Raw genomic sequence first — 17,676 nt, forward strand, 5'->3', positions numbered from 1 at the left:
ATCTCCTGTTTTTCTCATTATTTTCCACTGTATCCATTCGCTTTCCCTTTCTTAGAAATATTTTCACTTTCTATCAGTTATTTGAAAGCACCTCTTACCCATTCATTCAACTCTAGAGCAGGAGTTTGCACCCCTTCCTGTCAGCATATTGGCTCCCTGTTCAGAATGGATGGTGCAGAAGACAAGTCATGAGATGCTAATGAAGTGTGGAATTTTATCTGTTTAGTCCCAAGTGTCAGTACCAAGTATTGCTCCAGAGCAATAATATGGAAAATTGTAGTTGAAACAGGAAAATGAGTCATTTACCATCCATGCTGACTAATACATTTGAAAATTTATATAAAGTTTATGATACCAGATGTTTGGGATTTCAACTTAATAAGTTGAGAGAAAAATGAATTAATGGCAGAACAAAAGAGGATAATTTTGTGTAAGAGGTGAGCACCTCTTAACCATTGAGAAAGTATGGTAGAGAGATGACCAAGTTCTTTGGAAATAAAGTGGATGAAAATGTGGTGGAAAGTGGTATGTAATTGATAAACTATAATTCATCAATTGTATGTGAGGCTTTCAGACTAGAAAGTTGAGAAGTTTTTTTTTTGTCTTTTTTTTTTTTTTTTTTTGTCTTTTTGCTATTTCTTGGGCCGCTCCCACGGCATATGGAGGTTCCCAGGCTAGGGGTCGAATCGGAGCTGTAGCCACCAGCCTAGGCCAGAGCCACAGCAACGTGGGATCCGAGCCGCATCTGCAACCTACACCACCTCTCACGGCAACGCCAGATCCTTTAACCCACTGAGCAAGGCCAGGGACCGAACCCGCAACCTCATGGTTCCTAGTCGGATTCGTTAACCACTGCGCCACGATGGGAACTCCGAGAAGTTTTTAATAAAAGAAAATATGCAACAATACCCATTGGACATCAGGTTCTACAAAACAAGAAAATATATTCTTCCTGTTAGAAATTCTACAATACTTTAGATTTAATGACATTCCTCATTGCTAAGGATAATTCTTTCCCACACTTTTATTTTAGATGTTCTTCTCAGAGTCTGTGTCTATACCGTCAGAGTTAAGGTGAAGGATGACTAATTATCTGGATAATTCGATCAGTATCTCTGGTAACACATTGTTCAACTCTTCATCCCCTGCCCCCCATGGCCCATCCCCCTGACCCATTCTCTGTTTCCTCTGTTTAAAAACTCTTGATTTTTAAAAAATATCTTGAATTATCTGGGTAATAGCTTTCTGTTATTCACGTTGCTTGAATATACGTAGCTTGACTGATATTTTTAATGAGTTCTTTTAAAATCTCCACGCTGGCAGATTTATATCTGCAGAGCATCATGGAGAGAAAATAAAGAACTGCATTTTCATTGGTTGTGCTGGTTATCTAGTTCATATTTCTGAAATATTCCAAATTTTAAAATGGTGCTTATATATAAAAGTATCTGCACAATCCTGTTTGGAACTGTCCTATTTATTTATATTTAACTTTTTCCATTTAACTTCCTCTAACTACTAGGATATTACAGGTCACTAAATCTTCAGCTTTTTTTTTCAAGTTTTTTTTTTAAGTTTTTTTTTTTAATTTAGTTAAAAACAGAAAAAAATAGTGTACTGCCTCTGACTGTCTGTCTGTCTGTCTCTCTTGCTGTTTCTCTCTCTGTCTCTCTTGGGTTTAAACTTCATGAGAGCAGGACCTATATACTCTCTACTTACAATAAACATTGAAACTTTATTCCTGGCTTACGGTTCAGTGGGGCTCACTCAATAATATAAGTCAAATTCAGTGGGAATCCTTAAAAGAAAATCTTTCCCACCTCCCTGAAAACATCTTTCTAGTAAAACATGTTTGTTAAATGGCTAGGACTCCCTTAACAAATAAAACATAACCCTGTTTGCTGCTCTTTCCCTCTGAGGTGATGATAAATTGCTGAGGAGTAAAAGCCTTCACAGTAATAACAGAGGAAAAATTGACTCTAAGATCCCATCATTTTGTTTACCAGCTGTCTTTACAATTCTGTAATAACCCTAGCCCACATTAAAAAAAATTGTTCAGAGATAGTAAAATAGACGAGAAACAAATGATCTCTGCGAAATTAGTTTAAGCAGGGGGACAGGCTGGAAAGAAAGATTTGATCCAGAAACTTACCTATATCTCAGGCATGGTATCCGGTGACCACACACTCGGTGCTGAAACACAACTCAGGAGCATTACATCATCATGACAAACTTTCATTGGCTGCAGAAACCCCAAGGATAAGACAGGCTTTTAAGGTGCTGAGTGAAAAACCCCTGTTGGTTCTTTACCAGGCTTTCGCCCAAATCTTGAAAGACAGACTTTTCCTACGCTAATGCCATCATGACTGATCTTACAAAATATTATTAACCATTTCTTAGGCATGGTTTGGTTCCACTTTAGTTGTTAGTTTTATATTTAGCCTGTAGGGAGATTTTCTTTTTTTCTTTTAAAAATTAAAAAAAATTGTTTTCATTTAGTTTGTTTTTATTGAAGATGTTTTTATTTCCCCTGTTACTCTTCAGGCTATCTTTTTTATTTATTTATTTTGGCTATGCCTCACTGTGTGTGGAAGTTCCTGGGCCAGGGATCGAACCTGTGCCAGATCCTTAAGCTAGTGAGCCACCAGGGAACTCCCTATCTTTCTTATATTAAAGCTATGTTTGACTCAATATGTCCATTTTCCTGTCTTCCATATTCGGTCCCTATTTGCTTTAGGCAAAAGGGGCCAGCACCCACAGATTCAGCAAAGCACAAGTGATTTATTTTGCACAGTGTAGTTGGAACTAGTGCACGAAGCTCTCATTTCCTCATTCATTTTCATCATTAGCATTTTTCCTACTGAACTCTGTGTGTTATTTGTATCCCGCTTATTACCATGGTGATTTACAAACCACAACCATGTGCGTAAATTTGAGGGTGAGAGGAGCTTCCCGTGACTGAGTGAAAGTGGGAAGGCGATAGTTAGAGGTCCTGTGAGTTTTCTGAATTTGTCTCTACCGCTAGAGGCAGAAAATTTTGATGTAGAGGAAGGTGAATTGTTATAAAAAGAGCGAGCTTTTCATAATTAGATTGGTCATTCCGGAAATGACAATAACATCAGATTACTGATGAGTGTCACCCTCTCTGTCTGTCTGTCTGCCTTTCTTAGTCTCTGTCTGTGTGTCTATGTCTCTCTATCTCCTTCTCTTAAATTTAGGACTACAGACAACGACCAGCATGCTGACAGGTGTGCCCGGATCAATGGATTTTTAAGAATCCCATGGCTGCTCTCCTAAGAACTTGACTCGCTGGTCTCTTAAGGACAAGCGAATTCATACACAAACAAATATCATATATATTCCCCAGGGGAGGAACCGGGAAACCCATGTCTGGTGCAAAGCCTGCTCAGCTGCGATTGTCTTCCTCCTCCTCCTCCTCCTCCCAGACTCCTGTTCTCAGCCACGTGCCTTGGAAGGGGGCCAAATGATCTATTGCAAGAGAAGCAGTGGCTGCTGAGAGTATGATCTTCAGAGGGATTCTTTTATTATTATTTCTCAGACCCGAGTCTGAGACCCGAGTCTGAGAAATAATAATAAAAGCTAGTGATAACTTTAATAACTAGCAATCATTTTCCCATTATGTAGAGTAATATTGAGGATCCAAAGTCCTAGATGAAAGTTTTGAGGGATTACGAACATTTCTTTTTCCCTTTTTTTGGGCCGCACCTGTAGCATAAGAAAGTTGCTGGGCCAGAGATGGAATTTGAGCGTGGCTGTGACCCATGATACTCCTTAACCCACCATGCCACAATGGAAACTCCCAACTTAGGAATATTTTTAACAGCAGTCAGAAAGGAGAGAGAGAGAGACAGGAGAGACAACCTTTTCTTGTTTTGCCTCTGCTAAGAAGAGGGAAGGGACAGACTGGTCAAGGGTTTCTGCACGGAGTATGTGGTCACCAGATACCATGCCTGAGATATAGGTAAGTTTCTGGATCAAATCTTTCTAGGACCTACATGGTAACATAAGTCATGTTCTCTGCCCTCAAGATGTTTTATAAGGAGGTGGAGGAGACAATGTTAATTGACAATTACTACTAAAGTTGATAAAAATATTACACACACATACATACACACATAGGTGGCCATCTCCATGAGCCTCGGAGGTCCCCAAAAAGGGGCCTTTGAGCTGAACTTTTAAGAAATAGAAGTTCGCTAGCTGAAGAGAGCAGGTAAAGAATTCCATTAAGAGCAAATCGAGTGGGAAGGAAAAGAGGGAGGAGCAACATGGTTTGTTTGAGAAACAGCAGATAGTTTTCTGTTCATGGGAGGAAAGGACGTGAGAAAGATAAGGCTACATCATAGATAAAACCAAATCATGGAGGGCTTCGTGGGCTAAGCCAGGGAATACGGACCTTATAACTTGAACACCAATGCAGGTTGTTGAGGAATGGGTGACTAAGCTCTCCTAGTCTAGGGGTATGGACAGGAATGGGAGTGGACAGGAACCGGGGATACAAGTTAGCTCCTGTGTCAGTTAGAGTCTTGGCAGGAAATGGATGGCACTCTCAAAAGCCTTAACTGTAGAGAGATTACTGAGAGACTGTTTCCAGGGGCGCGGGCAGGGTTAAGGGAATTCACAAAAAAGGGTGAAGCACCCAGGGAACCACAATGGTAGGACACTGTTACTGCTTTATTCCTAAGATCGGAACTGAATCCAGTGGGAAGCCAGAGAGAAGGAAAGCTGAGTGTTGCAGGAGGTAGAGCTTAGACTCTTGGGGCTTAGCGGAGGGTAGAGAAATGGAGAAACAGTATCTTGAGGTGTGAGGATCATGGGAAATAAAAGTACCCAGCATGGCTGGCTAGCATAGTGGTCCAGGACAGAAACACACAAGACCTGAAGTCAGATAGTGGGGCCGGGGAAAATTAAAAAATATGAGAAAGTTTAAGGAGATAGACTCAACTACACTGGACTCGTGTGTGTGTGTGTGTGTGTGTGTGTGTGTGTGTGTGTGTGTGAGAGAGAGAGAGAGAGAGAGAGAGAGAAGGAGAGAGAGAGGAGTTTGCATTGTGGCTCAGTGGTAACGAACCCAAATATTATCACTTTTGATCTCTAGCCTCCCGCAGTGGGTTAAGGATCTGGCATTGGCATGAGCTGTGGTGTAGTTTGCAGATGGGTCTTGGATCCCAAGTTGCTGTGGCTGTGGTGTAGGTTGGTGGCTACAGCTCCAATTTGACTCCTAGCTTGGGAACCTCCATATGCCATGGGTGCAGCCCTAGAGAGAGAGAGAACAAGAGAGCAAAGGGCAAATAGTAACCTCTAGGTAGGACAATTTGTGGATTGTTTTCTAGTCCTGACAAATGGGTGAACAGTTTGCTCATTGGTTAAAAAGACTTCATGGATAGATGCTAGCTTCGAAAGCTACATTTGAACCTTCCTGGAATAGCTAGACAGAAAAAACAACTCTATCTGTGTCTAGAAGTCAGAAGAAAAACCGAAGATCAAAGACGGGGCTGCACACTGGGGGGACATGGGTATGTGTGTCATCATTGAGGCCATGGACATGGAGATCACCCAAGGAGGCTGTGAGCACACATGTGAGACAAGGAAGCTGACTGAGAGCCTGGGGATCCCTCAGGTGTTTAAGGGGCGGCTGGAGTGGAGGCCCCAGAAAGGAAAACAGAGGAAAAAATGTGCAGAGAGGAGAAAAATGAGAGAAGAGTAATGTTACAAAATATAGGGAAGAGAAGATCCTCCAGAAGAAGGAGTGATCTAAGAGGATAATTCTGGAGAGAAGGCAAGAGAGGCAAGGATCATTCAAATACACATTGGCTTGAGTGTAGATGGAAATTGTCAGTAATGCTGGAAAGAGAAGGTTTAGTACAGGGGTTCAGAAATTGCCCAAGGGCCAAATTGGCCTGTCAACTGTTTTTCTGTGGCCTGTAACTTAAGAACAATTTTTTTTTTGTAATTAATCAATCAATCTATTTATTTATTTAAAGGCCACGCTCTCAGCATATGGAAGTTCCCGGGCCAGGGATTGACTCCAAGCAGCAGCTTTGACCCGAGCTGCAGCTGTGGCAATGCCGGATCCTTTGACCCAGGCCTCCACAGCAACCCAGACCATTGCAGTCAGATTCTTAACCCACTGTGCTAGGGTGGGTTAAATTACCCCTGTAATTTTAAATGGTTAGAAACAACCAGAAGTTTTCTATCGATGAACATTGTATTAAATTCAGATTTCTGTGTCCAAAACAGTTTTGTTGGAATACAGCTAATGTCACTTGTTTTTGTATTGTCTATGTCCGCTTTTATGCTCTAATGACCGAGTTGAGGCTAGCCTCATACATGGCTGGCCAAACCTAAAATATTTACTATTTAGGACATTACAAAAAAAGTTTGCTGACCCCAGGCTAGTGGAAAGGTGGTGCCACTAATGCCAGGTTCCATGGAAGGTGTCGTTAATATGTGATGAGGAACTGAAGAGATCATAAGTGAAGGTCTTCTCACATGCACCCCCATGTTCATTGCAGCACTATTCACAATAGCCAAGACATGGAAACAACCCAAATGCCCATCGACAGATGACTGGATTCAGAAGATGTGATATATATATACAATGGAATATTACTCAGCCATAAAAAAGAATAAAATAATGCCATTTGCAGCAACATGGATGGAACTAGAAACTCTCATACTAAATGATGTAAGTCAGAAAGACAGATACCATATATGAATTCACTTATATCTGGAATCTAATATAAGGCACAAATGAACCTTTCCACAGAAAAGAAACTCATGGACTTGGAGAACAGACTTGTGGTTGCCAAGAGGGAGGGGGAGGGAGTGGGAGGGACTAGGAATTTGGGGTTGATGCAAACTATTGCCTTTGGAATGGATAAGCAATGGGATCCTGCTGTATAGCACTGGTAACTACATTTAGTCACTTGTGATGGAGCATGATAATGTGAGAAAAAAGAATGTATACATGTATGTGTGACTAGGTCAACTTGCTGTGCGGTAGAAAATGGACAGAACACTGTAAACCAGCTATAATGGAAAGAATAAAAATCATTATATATATGCAGAAACCTGCTGTGAAGGAGAGGAAAGAAATGGGGGGGTTGCTAGGAGTTGTAGAGCTGAGGTATTTGATGTTATTGTTTGTTTTTGCTTGTTTTATTAATGGGAAATAAAAATTCTTGTCTGGGACTGGATAAGATCAAGATGTTTTATTTTATTATTTTACTTATTTTTTTTAGGGTCACCCCCCACAGCATATGGAGGTTCCTAGACTAGGGGTCGAATCAGAGCTGCAGCTGTTGGCCTATGCCACAGCTCATGGCAATGCTGGATCCTTAACCCACTGAGTGAGGCCAGGGATCAGACCTGTATCCTCATGGATGCTAGTCAGATTTGTTTCCACTGAGCCATGACAGGAACTCCCAAGTTATTTTAAAAGTTTGCAAGAAAGGAGAGAGGGGGAGGATCACTGAGAAAAATGCTCTCTAGGATGCAAGAAGGAATGAAAATGTTTGCCTCTTCAGAGGTGACCAGGAAGGAAAACTCTGAAGCTCTGATTTTCTCAGTGAAGCATTTGGCAGAGTCATTTGTTGAAGCCTCAAGAAGGTGGAACAGGGTAGCAGGAAGTGAAATGTTTGAAATTCATGAAAAGGGGAAAGGAAATTGAATTGAAACATAGGCAGCATGAATCTGTGAGAATAGTAAATTAAACTTGTTTGATTTTTCTTCGGCAGAGTTTGTTGGAATAGGTGTTAGAGTGGAGAAATTTAACGCTTGTATCAGTTAAGGTTTGAGTCTGGAAGGCAGGTGTGGTAGGGGTACACTAGTAAGTGGGGCAATTAGTTAAGGATATGGTTAAGATATTTTTAGAAAAGATGGGTCCTAACTCCTCCCCGATTTTCTTTTCCTTTTTTTTTTTTTTTTTTTTTCCCTTTCATGGCCAAATCCACGGCATATGGAAATTCCCAGACTAGGGGTCATATTGGAGCTGCAGCTGTGGGCCTAAGACACCACAGCAACATCTGATCTGAGCTTCATCTCTGACCTACGCTGCAGCTTGTGGCAACATCAGATCTTTAACTCACTGAGAGAGGCCAGGGATCAAACCCACATCCTTATGGAGACAAGGTCGGGTCCTTAACCCACTGAGCCACAATGGGAACTCCCCTAATTTCTAGTTAGCATGTGTTGTGGTCTGTAATCTGGTGGATGCAGACACTCCTATCTTATAAATAACTCGAGAGATTGATATGATATGAAAATCAACATTTGGAGATTGGCATTCTCAGTGAGCTCAGAGAGGACTATTGGGGTAGAAGGTGATAAGCTGGAGGGGTGAGCTGTTGTGATAAAAGAACAGTTTGTACTTTATGGTTTTAAAGGTCATGCCTAGTGTATTAGTTGGTCAGGGCATCTGTAACAAAGTACCACCAATGGGTAGCTTAAAACAACAGACGTTTTTATTTCTCAAGGTTCTAGAGGCTAGAAGTCTAAGATCTAGGTGTTCTCTAAGATCCAGGTTGGGCAGAGTTCTTGTTGTGGCTCAGAAGGTTAAGAACCCCACATAGTGTCCATGAGGATTTGAGTTAGATCCCTGGCCTCGCTCAGTGGGTTAAGGATCTGGTGTCAGCACAAGCTGAGTGTAGGTAGCAGATGCAGCTCGGATCCTGCGTTGCTGTGGCTGTGGCATAGCCTCAAGCCCCTTGGCTTGGGGACGTCCATATGCTGCAGATGTGGCTGTGTTGGAAAAAAAAAAAAAGCAGAAAAAGGAAAGATCCAGGCAGGGTTGGTTTCTCCCAAGACCTGTCTCCTTGGCGTATAGATGCCACCTTGTCTCTGTGTCCTCCTGTAGCCTTTCCTTTGTGGGCTGGCATCTTTGGTGTCTGTTCCTCTCCTTGTAAGGACACTAGTCCTATTGAATTAGGACTCACCCTTATGAGTCCTAATCATCTCCTTGAAAGATGTATCCCCAAATACAGTCACACTGAAGGTTAAAGTTTCAACACAATTCGGTCCATAACTTGGGCGGAGTATGGGTGAAGGGACTAAGCTGCTGAAATGAAGAGAGTGAAGGCCTTCAGAGTGGAGGTGACCCAACTCTTCCTTGCACAATAGTGTAACCCTACCTTTCATGATGGAACTTTCTTAGTCACCATATACCTGTAGGATTTTTACTGAATTTGCAAAATGAGGATGGGAGGAAAAAGTATGACTACTGGTAGTAGTATAATCATCATATTTACCTATAAAGTGTGCAGGATATTTATCTGTAAAACTTGGAAATCAGCTAAACATTTCACATAAAAAAATTGTCCTACATCATAGGTAAAACTGAAGAGTCTCCCTTTCCGTATGTGGGTGTTTTTATCTATACATATCTCTAAATGTATACCATACACACACACACATATAATATATACATAAATACAGAACTATATGCTGATGCCTCTGGAGAATTGTGTCTGAAGGTGAACATAGTTGATGTGGAAATTCATGTGTAATAATCTAGTGTGAAAATTCCACAGAAATTCACATAGGACAGTCTATTTTTTCACATAGAATAAGGGAATATGGAACAATACTTTATATAGCAATTTAATTCTGCAAAGGATTGACACACGCCTAGCTTGTGTTTTTATGTATTTACAGTGAACTTATCTTCATAGCTGGTAAATGGCGGAAAAAACTTCAGCAGGTATTAATTGTTAATGTCATTTCTCTAAAGAGGAAACAATCTCAGACTCACCTCCTAGAGTAATGACAACTGAAAACAAAAATAAACAAATGGGACCTAATTAAACTGAAAAGTTTTTGCACAGCAATGGAAACCCTAAACAAAACAAATAGATAATCCACAGAATGGGAGAAAATATTTGCAAAAGAAGTTACTGACAAGGGATTAATCTCCAAAATTTATAAACACCTCCTGCAGCTCAATATCAACCCCCCCAAAAAACAAAAAACAACCCTACCAAAAATGAGCAGAAGATCTAAACAGACAATTCTCCAAAGACATACAGATGGCAAAAAAAAATAAAACCCAAAACAAAACATGAAAAGATGTTCAACATCACTAATTATCAGATAAATGCAATCAAAACCACTATGAGGTGCCACCTTACATCGGCCAGAATGGCCATCATCAAATAGTTTACAAACAACAAATGTTGGAGAAGGTGGAGGGAAAAGGGAACCTTGTTCCTATTACACTGTTGGTGGGGATGTAAATCGGTGCAACCATAATAGAAAACAGTATGGAGCTTCTTCAAAAAAATTAAAAATAGAATTACCATTTAATCCAGTAATTCCACTCCTTGGCAACTATCCAGAGAAATGACTTAAAAAGATACATGTATTCCAATGTTCATTGCAGCACTATATGCAATAGCTAAGACATGGAAGCAACCTAAATATTCATCAACAGAGGAGTGGATAAGGAAGATGTGTCACATATACACAATGGAATATTACTCAGACATAAAAAGGAAAACAATAATGGAATTGGCAGCAACATGGATGGACCTAGAAATTACCATGCTAGGTGAAATTAGACAGTGAGACACCAGTGTTATATGCTATCACTTACATGTGGAATCTAAAAAAAGGATACAATGAACTTCCTTGCAAAACAGATCCTGACTCACAGACTTCGAAAAACTTATAGTTTCCAAAGGAAAGTTTGGGGGATGGGGAGGATAGGCTTGGAGTTTGGGATGGAAATGCTGTAAAATTGGGTTGTGATGATCATTGTACAACTATAAATGTAATAAAATTCATTGAGTAAAGAAAAGAATTAATGAAAGGGAAAAAAAAGTAAATAAAGAAGAAACTGAAGCTCAAGAATCATGTACAGTTAGCAAAAGATTAACAAAACCGTGGCAAGAAAGAATCTAGCTGCCATTTTTTCCTACTTTTTACATTAGCCCATATTCAATTGTTTCTTTCTCTAAGTGAATGAAGTTTGTTTTAAAGTTGACTCATGAGACACATCTTCTCTTTTTTTTTTTTTTTTTTTTTTTCGTCTTTTTTTGTCTTTTCTAGGGCCACTCCCGTGGCATATGGAGGTTCCCAGGCTAGGGGTCGAATCGGAGCTGTAGCCGCCGGCCTACACCAGGACCACAGAAACGTGGGATCTGGGCCGCGTCTGTGACCCACATCACAGTTCATGGGCAATGCCAGATTCTTAACCCACTGAGCAAGGCCAGGGATCGAACCTGCAACCTCATGGATTCCTTAACCCCTGAGCCACGACGGGAACTCCCAAGACACATATTCTCTTAAGAGTCACAAAACTGTCATTGTAAAGCACAGAGGCTACTGTGCCTTCTAGTTTAACTTTTTAATGTTCAACTTAGAAACAGGGCAAGGAATGCTACCCAAATCCCTGGCTCCTGGTCCTATGAACTGGAGTCTAGACCTTGGGCATGCCCCTTTACTGCCCAGGGCTCAGCTTGCTTCTCTGAAAGATGAGGGGTTTGGTACAATCTCTTCTCACCCTAAACGCCTATGTACCCACAACCTTTGCTTTCCAAGAATTCTGGGTATGTAAAGGGAGACAATTCTGATCCAGTTATAATTTTTTGAATTTGGAAGATATTATCAAGGCTACAGCATGGGTAGCATTGGAAACAATAAACTCTGAATGCTGCTTTGCATACAAGGGTGTCTGATACGCCAAAAGTTATTATGGAAAGTCTCAAAACAAGATTAATTGTATTTGACTTAATTTATACATATCATAGGTGAGAAAATGATGGAATGCATTGATGAATCAAATAGAATCATTATTAAAATTCAAATGTGACTAGAAACTATTGGAACAAGTTACTACACACAGGCCAAAATGATCTATTTTTTTTTAAAGTGAGGAAAAATTGAGGTTATAAAAGCATTGATTATGTAAAAATAGAATGGATTTGGTTACACAATAAAAAAGAGGTTTGAAATTTAATACATGCCAAAAGATCTTCGTAAAAATAAGTAAAATTGAAAATCACATCACTAGATCACATCAGAAAGGTAGAGAAATTTTATGTAAAATTAAGATTCTCCCAAAATTCTTGATCTAGATGTCTGGCAACATAACATAGTTAGGAAAATCCTAAGATGCTCACAAGTAATCAGTGTTTCTTGGCTCCATCTGTAGCAGATATTGAGCAGTTCAAAGATAATTTGAGGCATACCATTTATGGCAATGTCCAAGTACAAACTTTATTTATTTATTTGTCTTTTTTCCATTTCTTGGGCCACTCCCGCGGCATATGGAGGTTCCCAGGCTAGGGGTCGAATCGGAGCTGTGGCCAACGGGCCTACGCCACAGCCACAGCAACTCGGGATCCGAGCTGCATCTGCAACCTACACCACAGCTCACGGTAATGCCGGATTGTTAAACCCACTGAGCAAGGGCAGGGATCGAACCCGCAACCTCATGGTTCCTAGCCGGATTCGTTAACCACTGCGCCACAACGGGAACTTCAAACATTTTTTTTTTTTTTTTTTTTAATTAGGCCAAGGATGTACCTGCTTTAAGAGCCCTTAAAGAAAGAGATTGGAGAAAAGAATAAAATATAAAGGGCAATATCAACTCAAGGAGATATCTAGATTACCAAGATTCTATTTAACAGAAAAACAAAACTAGGTAGATTTTAAAATTGATGAGAGAGAATTAGGAGCTCTATGCAATTTCATTTAAAATTCTAAATCTGGAACAAAAGTAAGGAAACAAACTTAGGACTGAAAAGTTAGTTTACTAAAAATCCAACTGAAATATTTTTCCCACTGCTGCAAAATATTTTTTTATTGAAAAAGAAAATGATTTTCTAAACATCATGAATTTAATTTTTTTTCTGGATATTGAGTATGACAATTTTACTTCCCATTTTGTCTTCTGAATGAAATTTCCAGGCTTGGAAATTAGGAGTTTGGGATTAAGGGATATTGCTATATATAAAATTGATAAACAAACAAGGACCTCTGTATAGCACAGAGAACTATATTCACTATCTTGTAATAACTTATAATGGAAAGAAATCTGAAAAACAACATATACACACGTATATACACCTGAATCACTTTGCTGACACAACATTGTAAATCAACTGTACTTCAATAAAAACAAGAACTATGACACCAATTGTTCAGCCACCTCCATTGCTTTCATACACATGGATGCATGTATGTATTCCTGTATTTTTTACCTATTCTTTTTACCCCTTTCCTATAGAAAACATGGTTTTTTTAAAGTTAAAAATATTATTATTACATTTCACCAAATCAATTAAAACTTTTAGAAGGCTCCAGGTGCTTTGGAATGCACTGGAAAAGTACTTAGGAGAGAGGAGATTCCTTATTGAATTCAAGGAAGGCTGGTTCTTGAGACCCTTTGCAGTTAACCTCCAAATAGCATCTTCCCCAATTTCTCCTCTCACTTTGGAATCAGATGTGTGATTGTTTAATCTTTCTAGGATCATGCAATACTTAAAGTTATATATTCCACACTAGATATTATTCAAAGTTACTCAAGATGTTTAGACACTAAAATAACACAATTTAAATGTACTCTGTGAGTCTGACTTGGCATTCGTACTCTGTAGAGGAAGTCTTATGATTCTTAATTTTAGGGTGAGTTATTTCAAAGCGGGCATGCTTTATGGACTAAATCCAGTTTTCCCAGGAAGGTTTACCTGCCTCCCTCAATCGTGCCACAGAATGTACAGCTGTACCTTTCAGTTATGGTAAACTACACATGTGTTTTATTTTTAGTTGTAGACCCAACACGCAGGAGAGAAGGAAGCATCCTCTGAGGTTTGAGTTTCAGTAGCAGCAGAGATTCACATAAAATTGAGATTTGTTCTTACCTAGGGATTCTCTCTCCCTGATGAAGAATGGACACTTTTTGTCATCGAGAAATCAAGGTATTACTTATATGGTTGTGGCATATTCAGAGATCATTTCTAATATTCACTCCTTTTGTGGAAGGAGTTTCTGTCATTTATTGGAGAATGGAGTACTTTCCTTGCCCACCACACATCAACCAGACACCACATTCTCCCTCACGTGGCATCCATCACACAACAGTCATCAAGGAAAGGACAGGAGGTGAAAAAAAGAAACCTCCCACATAACTGACTGTCTGTCCAGACAAACTCATGAGGCATTAGACAGGTGTATTAGATGGCATTAATATAAACACAGGCAAGAGGGGCAGTGCTAACATTGTTTTCCCTCTTAATAACTAGAAATAACCTACAATTTAAAACTATATATTAATAGCATAGGTCTCATTTATGGCACATAATAGATATGGCTCTTGTTACAAGTACTGTGAATAAATACATTAAGAATATGCCCCCTGGTAAATTCTGAGACCATGTGTATGCCATTTTTCCCTCCAGGTCAAGCATTTCTTTAATGTATGTATGTATGCATGTATGTTTGTATGTATATATTTATGTATGTATTTACTTACTTACATATACCAAATACCAATGAACAAAGCAGTTTAGCAGAATGGTTACTTAGATGAGATACAAATTAGGCTTATGACATTTAGAAGCCTGTTCAATTCTGACTTTATAATTACCGACTATAGGAAGTAAACAGCCTCACGGGAGCCAAAGCGATAAACTGGAAAGAGCTTATTTTCCTGCTAGAAGTATATCCTGTGGCAACTGTAGTTACACACTGGGTACAGCAGTCAACTGGTCAGACTCAGTTTTATTATACTAAGACAAATTTGATTCAATATTCTTTGTATGTACCTATCTGTAATAAGGCAGATACCAGACTTGAATAAGATTCCTGTTATATCTGGTATAATTTTAAACTATGGTTCAAATCTATGTTCTCTCCTTGCTAATTCAGTTCTATGAGACTAACAAGGTTTCTGTAGTAGTTGCTTTGATGTTGGTGATGTAGGATGATGCATCTGACTTATTAAAAACAGAACATCTATTTGGAATACACACACACACACATATATATATATAAAGATAATAAAGATGAGAAGGATTGGAGGTCAAGTTATGGAAGATAATTTAATTGTCATAATAACTTAGCTGAATTATTATAATTTAATTAAACATAATTACTATAAAAATTTAATGATATAATATATATACAGTAATATTTGCTTAGTAGGGTCAGAGTTTTTTGAAAGCAAAACACGTGTATGGAAAAAAAAAACTTACCACCCATAATGTGCTAACTTACATTTTATCCAGTTTAACATACTTGAAGGAAAATGAACATTTATTGAATACTTACCGTGATCTAGCTATTATACTGGGTGCTGTATGTGCTTTAGTGAATTTGATGCTCTCTCTGACACTGATAGGTATGGAGGAAATGCAACTGGATCATGCTCAAGGGGACAGGTTTACTCAGGTCTGTTGTACTAAAGCTATACAGTAATGCTTCTCCATTTAAATATACCAAAAGCCACTTTAAAGATCATTAAGTTGGTTAAAAGCTAGAAGAAAAATGATTGCTTCTCTTTTTATTGCCTATTTTTGAATATTTTCAGTAGTAATGATTAGAAGCTGAAAACAGCTAAATGGGTGAACGTATATAATTTGCTGCTTCTTACAGAGCACATTTCATCTCACGCCTTCCCAAACTAATTACGATACTAGATTTATCTATTAATTTTCAAAAGAAAGTAAATACAGTCATGGTGAGAGTACATAAATACCTACCTACTTGGTCCTAAAGAAGCTGGTCCCCAATACACAAAGCTTTTGATACTCATTATAAATTCAAGAATCAGGAATTCTTTAAGCATTGACTCTCTACTGATTTTCACTCTCTAGCAGATCCCCCAGATAGCTCAGGGTCTTCTTTTCTTATCGGTTCACCAGGAACCTGTTTTTTGGTTTTTTTTTTTGCTGTTGTTTTTGAATTTCCAAACACCTCTTTTCATTTTCATATTCTCACAATTAACTGATTAAAGCCACAACTCTAGGCTTATTATATATTTGTTGATGAGTGTCTTTACCTATTTTACCTATCATTATTGATTGATTTATCAATTAATTAACTTACTCAACACAACAATTTAGTGCTAACCATGCGTAAGGCTCTAATCTGGATGTTCTAGGGTAAATAAAGATGACCATTAATTGATGCTTGACTTTGAGAAAGTTACCATCTAATGAGTGAGATAAGTGTAAGAAGAACAAACAATAACTCATATCAGAATTAGATTAAGCTACATGTTATGGGGGGAACTAATGATTAACTTCTCCTTGAACAAGACAATCATATCATTTTTGGCTCAAAACCTTTTGGTTCCCCATTTTCCTTAGCATTACACAATCTGTATCCAATATTCATTTATTCAATGATGATTTAATTTTAAGCATTCCAACCTTATCTGATCATTAGCCTTCAGTGCTCAATGTACCCTTAATATATCCATCATAATCTTGCCAAAATTACCTTCTCCAGAAAGTATTCCTTGGCCAGAACCATTTACAGTGTTTTCTTTCTCTTGGCAATCTGTATGATTTAGTGTAATCATTTAATACATTGGATTGATAAATGCTCTTTTCCAATTTGTTAAGTGCAATTTGTTCCCCATCACATTTCAAACTTTCTAGGAAGAGATCAGGTCCAAGTTTCATTGAGTTCTCTATAGCATCTCATGTTATACATGATAGGAATCCAAGAAGTATTTGTTCATTGATCTATCTCAGAGATCAGAGAGCATGTTAGTTCATTATTTTTATCTTTGCTCAGAGGTTCCCTGAGTAATTTGTGAGGATGATTAAATTGCTGAAGTTAAAATGAAGTAATGTTATCTGTTATCATGATTGGTATATGTTTTTTTTCTAATTTGACTCTAGTAATTTTTTAAGAACACATTTTCGCCATTGAGATTACAATGTCATTGAAGATATGAAAGAAAATCAATTTACAATTAACTTATCATAAACTACCTAAAGAACCTATAAAAAATAACTTTGCTAGTATAAAAAATGGAACCAGACAAAAAATATATTCAACGCATTGTAACACGCAAACTGATATTTGCACAAATCACAAGCATATAGCTTGGTGAATAACTACCACTCAGATCAAGAAATAGAATATTTCCTGGACTTCAAAAGTTCTCTCCTATTTCTCTCTATTGTCATATGGTTTTCCAAAACATTTTTTTCCCCAATTTACATTCCCTCCAGGAGTATGCAAATTTCCATTTCCTTCATATCTTCAGTATTGCTTAGTTTTTTTCAGCCTTCCTTAATTTTGGCTATTCTAAATTTGGCTTGATTTCGGAGGTGTAGTGCTATCTCATGTTTATTTTGCATTTCCTGATGAGTAATGAGAATACCACGTTTTCCTATGCTTACTGGAAATTTGTATTTTTACAAAGTGTCTTAGACTTTTGCTCATTTTTCCAATGAGGAGTCCTTTTTATATTTGGCATAAGTGTCACTAGTTTATAAGCATTTCAAACACTATTTTCTCCCACTTTGTGGCTAACCTCTTAAAATCTTTTGATAATCTTTTGGTATCTTGATAATCAGAATTTCTTAGTTTTAATTTGTGATTAATTTTTCTTAACATTCTGTTTAGGAAATCTTTGCCTATTGTGAAGACTTGAAGATACTCTCTTGCATTATTTTCTAGAAGGCTTATTGTTTCACCATC

The 17,676-nt window shown here is 38.3% G+C and overlaps 1 protein-coding gene across 1 annotated transcript in view; it reads right to left on the minus strand.

Annotated features, from left to right (window-relative positions):
• KLF12 (Kruppel like factor 12) overlaps positions 1-2,316 on the minus strand; it is a 674,377-nt gene extending 672,061 nt beyond the window's left edge. The window contains exon 1 of the mRNA XM_021065116.1: positions 2,153-2,316. The gene's annotated coding sequence lies outside the window, so the exon portion shown is untranslated. The remainder of the gene's footprint in view (positions 1-2,152) is intronic.

Source organism: Sus scrofa, chromosome 11 (genome assembly GCF_000003025.6).
Source record: "Sus scrofa isolate TJ Tabasco breed Duroc chromosome 11, Sscrofa11.1, whole genome shotgun sequence".
Classification (NCBI taxonomy): Eukaryota; Metazoa; Chordata; class Mammalia; order Artiodactyla; family Suidae; genus Sus; species Sus scrofa.